This window comes from Pinus tabuliformis, chromosome 8, assembly GCF_031772625.1.
Source record: "Pinus tabuliformis cultivar Carrire ecotype Pingquan chromosome 8, CPIR1, whole genome shotgun sequence".
Classification (NCBI taxonomy): domain Eukaryota; kingdom Viridiplantae; phylum Streptophyta; class Pinopsida; order Pinales; family Pinaceae; genus Pinus; species Pinus tabuliformis.
This window is the reverse complement of record NC_142294.1, coordinates 1,715,103,492-1,715,112,334: the sequence shown is the minus strand read 5'-3', so window position 1 is coordinate 1,715,112,334 and position 8,843 is coordinate 1,715,103,492. Positions and strand designations below refer to the sequence as shown.

At 36.8% G+C, this 8,843-nt stretch overlaps 2 pseudogenes across 1 annotated transcript; one reads left to right on the top strand and one right to left on the bottom strand.

The window, feature by feature from the left end:
* Positions 1-419: 419 nt before the first annotated feature.
* On the top strand, positions 420-1,851 carry LOC149242889 (uncharacterized; annotated as a pseudogene). Its single transcript, XR_016245749.1, has 4 exons — positions 420-685; positions 781-1,017; positions 1,121-1,328; positions 1,424-1,851. The product of XR_016245749.1 is annotated as an uncharacterized LOC149242889 (transcript).
* A 4,196-nt stretch (positions 1,852-6,047) lies between these two features.
* Positions 6,048-7,865, bottom strand: LOC149242888 (glycosyltransferase family 92 protein At1g27200-like; annotated as a pseudogene).
* Positions 7,866-8,843: the final 978 nt, after the last annotated feature.

Below are 8,843 nucleotides of genomic sequence, written 5' to 3'. Positions count from 1 at the left end.
TTACTAAATTTTTACGCCGTAAGGCGTTTCCCTTTGAAAGGAATAGCCCCAGTCGACTCCGTGTCTTATTGTTGACCGTCGATTTATGGTGTTAGATGATTAAACAAAATTTGATCGTTGATCGTAGGAAGCCGAACGATTAAAAGCAGTTTAGTTGATCGTTGGAAGCCGAACGATTAAAATCAGTTCTCCTGTCATTCCCAAGGAACTGTCCCATCAATCTAGTCACAGGTTGTTTGGCTATGAAGATTGGTATCTTATGTTTACCCATGTTCACTTGTTCGAAGCTCTACCCTCTCAAATTTGCTTTCCACTGCATAGTTTCTGCCAAGCCTGTTGCTGTATTTGTTTTTCACACCGTCAAAGTTTGCTGTGCACAGCATAATTTCTGCCTACATTGTTGCTGCTTCAGAAGCAATATGTGCAAAATCGCTGATCCAACTGAGAAGGGTGTTTGGTGGAAAGATGAGACCAAGTGTGTTCTATATTCTCCAGAGGATGCAAGGAAAATTCTAAGAGCAAGGAAGAATGGGGACTGAAATATTACGTTGGGTTCTGTTAAATCTGTCAAGTACCCTTCACAAAAGCTTTATGCCATAGACTGGTGGCCATGAAGCAAACCAATGTAAACACTGGCTTCTCTAGAGATATCAAAATCATCAATTCTTGCCCTACTGATGATCAAGTGAGTATATATACCCTTCAGCTCTTTTGGGTAATGGTTTCTGTGGGATTTTTAAAAGTGTGTTCTTAGAACAATATCTTTGTTTCTTGAAACAGGAAGATGTAGAGTCTGATGAAGAAGATGAATTAGTCACATTCTCTTGTCCTGTTAAAGTTGAAGTGATTAACCAGAGAAGGGAGTCTGATAAGATTGTCAAGATGGTTCCTTCTGTCACTGTAGACCTTGAGAAATTGACTTCTCAATGCCTCCTGGAGGATGAGTGCAATTTGGTTCTAAAGCTTCCCAGGGCTGCAACTGCCCAATCGGATCGCATCAATTCCCTCAGCAAAAAGGTGTGAATTCATAGATTATGAAACTTTATGATTCAGAAAGCTTGAATTCATTTTTTGTTTTAATCATTTGGGCTAAGTAACATAAAAAACTTTGGAGTTACAGACTCTGGAGTTGCTGCTAGAGAAACTTACTAGCAAGGACTTTATAAAGAATGTGGTAAGGCATAAGATGCAGAGCAGAGGCTCTGAGTTGGTGTGGAAGGTCTGTCCCTGTCAATCATATGTCATAGGCCGAGTGGACAACCCCTCCATATATGGTCCTTTTCTTACCCAACTTTTCAAGATGGCAGAGGATGATACCCTCTTTGTAGGTAAGGAGGATTGAATACTATCCATGATTCTTGCAATATGTTGGCATATGACCAGATATCCAATTGTTACTGAATTTTGCTGGTGTTAATTGCAGATCATCTTTACAGCATAGCAGAGAAAGGTTTTAGTACAGAAGGTGATTCTGTTGAGTACTTGTTTAACAACGGAAGGCGACTTACTAGAGTCTTGCCATTGCCAAGTGAAGGAGGTAGGGTATCTGTATATCTAGCCATATCGAAATTTGTACAGGAGAGAAGGGATATCCCACTGTCCAAAGGCGGTGCATTGCATCTGGCCGAACTAGTGTCAGTGGGTCATTCTGGCTATTCCTACTGAGCAATTCCTTTACGAGTATATGGCTAAGGTACTAATTATTTTGCTTTTGGAACATATTAGACACTCTGTGTAAATTTCAAGTGAACGTAAACGCTTTTTATAAGACTTCTGGAAAGCATGGAAACCAAAGAGAAAGTAGTAAAGGTTAAGTTATGATATGGTTTTGAGTGGATAACTTCCATTAAATAATACAGATGACTAGTGATTTTCTCTCGACGAGTTATGTCCTGTCCATACAAAGTATGTGGGATTAGATTAGTATAGATTCAGATTACTGGTTTTCTCCTGTTCCCTGTTTGAATGGTTTGCTCTGAATTAGTTTAATTATGTTGTAGGGGTTGCTGTAATGGTGGTTTATATTTTTGTTTGAATGTTTTGTTCTGAATTAGTTTTTTATTTTTGTTTGGATGTTTTGTTCTGAATTAGTTTAATTATGTTCAGGAATTTTGATTTTTAAATAAATGAGTGGACACAGTTTGATTTTAAAAGAATATTTTTCTTTTAATAGATTTTTAGAAGAAAAATGCTGGCTTTTATATATATAATTAAAAGTTTATTAGTGAGAACATATCAGAAAATACTGATTGGCCAAACAGAGAATAAGATGTGCACCAATACATACAACTGAGAGAAGATAGACATATCAATATACAAACATGCATGCTTGTATGTCTGAATATAACATCTGGTTTAGTCAATCCTTAAAACACAAATCCAAAAATGCAAAAACAGAGCAAAAAACTGTGGCATCTGTCAGCCCATCAGAATGCTGGCTAAAGATCAGAAAACTAGTAAAACAGGATCCATTTTATGGCAAGTTGATCTCGCCTTCCTGTCTAATGAGATGATCTATTATTAGTTTGTAATACATGATACCATATTGTCCTTGTAGACCCCCATTAGACAGTCTGTCCACATCCTTGTTGTCCTCTTTGTATACATGTGCCATGGAGTAGGAAGAGAGAGAGGCCAGCACATGTTTAATCCTGTCAATCCATCCAGTTAATAGAGGTGGGTGGAATGCAGAGTGTCCCTGTATTTCTGCTATGGAGGTTTTGGAATCTCCATAAACTTAATAGAAGTGGGTCAAATACAGAGTGTCCCTGTATTTTTGCTATGGAAGTTTTGGAATCTCCATAAATGTTGACGATATGCAGATGTTTCTATTTGGCAAACCAAAACAACCCCAAAATGCCATGATTTCACCTCTTATATTAGTGCCAAAACCTCCATTTAAATATTTAAATGATGTCAAATACATCATCTAAATATTTAAATAATTTTTCAATTTCATTTCCATATCTAAATATTTAAATAGAGGATTTCAAAGATTTATATATATACAAGAAACTCCCGGAATTTAGAATGTAGCTTTACCCCGTTATAGATAAAAGTTATCTAATATCTTTAATAGGAAAGGAAATGAAGGGAAACATTGATTTCGAAATTACATTAATCATATCTAAATAGTGTTTGCATTGGATTAGGGCTGTGATGGTTGGTTTAGCTGTCTTACCCAGTGTAATATTTTATCAATTATATAATTATAATAAAATGTTTATATATATATATATATATATAAAATAAATTTTATAATTTATTAAAAATTTAAGATAATATTAAAGTTTTAGATATAACAAGTTTAAAATAATATTTAAATTTTTATATATGTAATTATTTATTTATAAAATATGTATCATTTATTTATAAATTATTTATTATTATATATTTAAATAAGTTTTTTTTGGTTATTTGTTTTATTTTAATTCTTCAGTAAGATATTCAAATAAGTTTACACTTATGATGTATATTAATCATATTTATTAATGTGATTGTGTTAATATATGTTTATTGGATTCTTCGGATCATTTATTTAATATATTTTTACGCCGTAAGGCGTTTCCCTTTGAAAGGAATAGCCCCAGCCGACTCCGTGTCTTATTGTTGACCGACCGTCGATTTATGGTGTTAGACGATTAAACAAAATTTGATCATTGATCGTAGGAAGCCGAACGATTAAAAGCAGTTTAGTTGATCGTTGGAAGCCGAACGATTAAAATCAGTTCTCCTGTCATTCTCCTGTTGTATTCCTTCTGCCCTTGCGAGCTGCTTAGTTTATTCCTTGTTAAGTTCATTATTTTGACCTTTTACGCGCCGTCTCATTCGCCCAATCTCAGGTTCTCGCTCACTAATTTTCGGTTCAAAGGTTTTATCAGAGCTTTCCACGGCTGTTTGTAGGGCATTTCAAGTTCTCAGGGCGGAATTCGACCTCTCTGTTATCCACCAGGTTGGCATTAACTAACCCTTTACCCACATTTTTTGGATCTACAAAAAGCCTGTTTAAATTTCTGTATCTCAATTGATCACGGTAGAACAGATTCCTTCATTTTATATATTTAATCAGGCTTTACGGGGATTACTTCTGGGTTTATCGTTATTTTGTTTTAAATGCTAGTCCCCGTTATCTGGGTAAAAATACTGTATCGTTTAATTGCAATTTATGGATGGATTTGATTTGAAAAGCTCGACAGTGTCCTCCACCCTGCACGCTCTGTAAAGCGCTTTGATGAAAGAACTGAAAATACATATGTGCTTTCACTCCTTCAAATGCTTTGAATGCATAACCCCTTTTACCTATTTCACACTGACAGTAAATGACAATGTTTGCTTCAATCATAGATCAACGCTGATTCATGTTGATTCTGTCTTAAAAAAGAAAAAGAAAAAAACGCACCATCATATATTAATGAAACAGACATGGTTACAGAGCATGGTTTTAAAAACCCCGATGCAGAGAAAGAAAGACGTTAGATCCAGCGATAAATCTGCGCAATATACATCAAGAACATCAACATTATCAGAAAATACCCAGAGGCAAGAGGTTTATCCAGAGCAGGAGAAAAACAATAACCAGCACCACAAAACAGAAATGAAAAAGACTACCAAAATCAAATATCAGAAAACATTAGCTTGAGAGAGCCCCGTCATACAAAAATTAGGGCCACAAAGCAGGATGCCCATCACAGAAACGGATCTGGAGAGGAGCTAGAAAGCAATTTGGCCCGATCGAATAAGAGAGTCTGCGGAGAATTCCTGAAAGTAGATTGAGCCAGGAAGGGAAGAAACTCCTCTTTATGACAATTTATCAGCTTCCTTGTTATGCTCACAATTTATGTGCGAGACGGAGATCAGACGGAAAGATTGAGACAGATTCTGGATCATCTGCTGCCAAGAGATGAGATTCAGAGTCTGGAGATTGCAACAGCTCTTGGCCCAGGCGATTATAACTCTAGAGTCCCCATCTATGTTAGTCAAACCAATCCAGGGTCCTTAAAAAAGGACTGAGGACATGAGAGTGGGGATGGATTGAGCTCGACTACCTCTAAACTCTAATTTAATGGAAGCTTATTGATCTCTCAAGCGTATATTGTTTTGTCATGGTGAAATTTGTGGAAACCAAACTTCCCACTTATCTCTTAAACCTCACAATCATTAAACTACACATACTTATTAAACTACCCAAAAAAAAAACCTTTAAACCTAAAAAACAAAAACCTCAAGCTTACGGGTCCTTAGGAAGCTAATGTGATGAGCCTGGTTTACCTCAAGCTTACGGGTCCTAAGGAAGCTGTTGCAACGAGCCTGGTTTAATTACCCGCCATTCTTTTCTTATCGAGATTGCAGATTCAGATTATTTTGGAAATATGAAATACCATCCCTTATTGTCAAAATTTCAGAATATTTCTGAATCTGCAATTCCATTACACTCAAATTTAAGTCCCAGATAATTGAAATTTGTTGGAACTAGTCATACTCGAAGAAGACCTTACGCATGACAGGTTGAAACCCACGACCACACTGGCAGGACCGTCTAGAACTGCAACGAGTATAATACAACATTGAAGACTTCAGATCCAATTATATGGATTTCGAATTCATTCGGGTCAACAGAAAAATTAAAACAAATATTAAATTTATTTTTAAAATAATTACGGGGATTACTTCTGGGTTTATCGTTATTTTGTTTTAAATGCTAGTCCCCGTTATCTGGGTAAAAATACTGTATCGTTTAATTGCAATTTATGGATGGATTTGAATCATTGGCCCTTATTTCCTTTCTTTGGGTTCAGATCATTCAAGCCTTTAGTTCGCTTGACCAGGATGCCTCAAATTCAGTACTCAGATAAATACACTGATGATACTTATGAATACAGGGTTGTAACTCAGAGCTTGCGCTATTTTTTTTGTTAAATAAAATATTTGTTTTGCTTTTTGGCTGGATGGTGGACTTTCAGATCCACTCAACGAACCGCATACTACATCTATCATTGACAACCTCCTATTGATTTAACCCTATACATACATACAATTGCAGTTGCCCTTCATTGCCACTGTAATTTGGAGCTCGGTTCTTTATTATTCAAAGAAAACGCTCTACTTGTAAACTCCTTCAATGCACTGTCATTCACATGGCAAAACATATTCTCCCATTCATGGGGTTTGATGGCCCTGTTGCCAAGGCCTGGAGCTCGATCTTGGGACACAACATTCCTAGACTCTTTCCAATCCACGACATACGCAGACACCCTCCTCCGAAACTTAGCCTTGAATTCACTCCAAGCCTGGTACTTGTAGTGATTGATCACTGTCCTCTGGGCCTTCACATACATTGTCCTGTATGCCTTCTTCAATTGAAAGTGGTGTATTACATTGAGCAACTTAGGAGAGGCAGCTTCCAAAAGAAGTATGGATTTGTAGCGCTTCAGCTTCCTTTCCCTGCAAGTGTACCCTTGAGTAACCCCTCTCTGCGGGTGCTCCCGGAGGCCCGAGGGTCCAAAATTTCTGCATCTCAAAGAAATTTGCCCTGTCAATGCAGCCCCCGGTTTACTAAGATTTATTACTAATCGCCTCAGAGCTGCTTTTGATGCAGTATTCTTTAATGGGTACCCAATATTGGCATTGGCCTTGAGTTGCTTTAGCCATGAAGGAGAAAATACAAACTCGTCAACGTCAGTGTACATCATCCATTGACACTTCTGTTTGGCCATGAGAGCACAGTGTGAGAATCCAGATTCCTGTGTCTTGGCCCATGGCCATGGATGCCTGCTTACCTTGTAATTTTCTGACAGTAACCCTTCAACAGTTTCTGCCAGATCGTCTTCACTGTTGTTATCGTACAGAAAGAAGTGTTCCACACCCAGATGAGAATGGTAGATAACCCATTCTCTTATGTATTTTGCAACGTTGAACACCATGGTGCAGGCACAGAGTAGTCTCATTTTCTGTGCATTATCTTGAGTACTACTTTTGCTTGAATGATGAGATGGCGAGATTTCATAATAAGCGACGGAAGGAATGGATTTCCCATGGATTCAGAGAATGATTTCGGAGGCAATGAGCTGATAACGAACTGATTCATTGGGATGCTCGCATCTAAAGACTTCTTGTCCAGAGTGTGACCATAGTTTCAATGGTATTGTTGAATATGCAGCGTAGATATTTGGTTTCAATGTTCAGTCCTTGTCTATTGTTAATCCCTTTGGAAAATACAACAATATCCCTCTCTGTGGCCAAGCTCTCATATACCATATAATCCCATTTGATGGGTCTGGAATGATCAAAGTAACCCAATTTTGCTGTGATGATCTCTGGTAAATCTGAGCTATAATTAGCTGTGTCCACTAGGGCAACTGATGTTGCAGACCAGTGGGTTGCAGGGGGAGGAGCCTGGCATCTGACTGCAACTCGTGGTTGGGTAGAATATCCAAATTGTAAATACTCGATGGCATTCACTGGTGTATGGATTTGTTGCGAGAATGAACAGCTGGGGGATGATTTGTGGGATATCAGATTGGAGTTTGCAGAAGACAGGCGTACTAAGAAGAGGACTTCCTCAGGAAGAAATACAATGTCTTGGATGAAGTAACTCCTGTTGGTTTGATTGGTTAGCAACAGGGGAAAGCTCTTTGTGAATTTTGCAGCCTGTGGTTTATACAGATTGGGTTCTTTCTCCATTAAGCTTTCTTGCAGGCTTCCATATTGAAAAAAAGAAACATTTCTTGACCATGTCTTGGTATTAACCCAGTATGATTTAACTGCAGAGCCAAGAACAAAGTATCTATTAGCTACAAAATCCATTCTGCTATTCAACATTTTACAGACATCTATGCATCAAGAATTAATGCCCAGAAAAATGGGGCTCTGCAACAACCTTGTAAAAATGAGGGTAATAAGTTGTTTCTGGCTATCTACATCAACATATGCAGCTAAACAAAGCCACCGAAATTCATATTTTACTTGTTCAGGATTGTACTGTATAGATCAACATTCAAGAAGATAGTAATTATATATACCTTGGAAGATGAGATATGAGACGGTTGCGCCTGCAATGACAAAAACCAGAAAAACTAGGAGAAGAAGAAGGAACCTATAATTTCTATTGCCCATTCTCGAGAAAACAGATCCATTTGATGCCCATAATAGTTTGTAGTCTGTAAAATCATTGTTTATTAATGATTCCTTACTAGTACTTCTACAATTTCTGGACATTATTGTTGTATCTTTAACAGCAACAACTTGCAAGGTGTCAGAGCTGTTCCGCTGCTGCAGTGTACCATAGCTTTTCTTTTAGAATGAAGTGCTACAAGAAATAACACAACTATAAATAATACAGAGCACAGACACAGAGGGGGCATGGAAGAAGTTGCCATTGAAAATCGATAAATTGTGCATCGACGGTGAGTAACCTGAGAAATCTGAGTGGAGCTGTGCCTGAAGTATCCAGAGACTAAAGTTAATCGGAAATCTTTTCTGTTGTCTGAAGTAGAATTTTCCTTTTCCTATTTTTAACGAAAATTCAATGGTAAAATTTTGGATTTAAATTTATTTCAAATTTGATTGATAAACTGTTCTAAATATTTTATTAAAAAATATATATTAAATTTTATAATATTAAGAAATATTTCAATATATAGTTTTTAGGTGTAACATTAAAATTTGGAAAGATTGAAATTAAAAGAAAAATAAATCAATACATTATCTACCTAAAATGAAGATTAAATGTCACCTCGTCAACTTTATAAGCTGAGATTTTTGTTCTAGTGTCATTTTCTAAGCCAAAACCCAAAAAAGTCCATGAATTTTAAAAGGTTCTAGAATTCATCTTAATAAATTGGAAA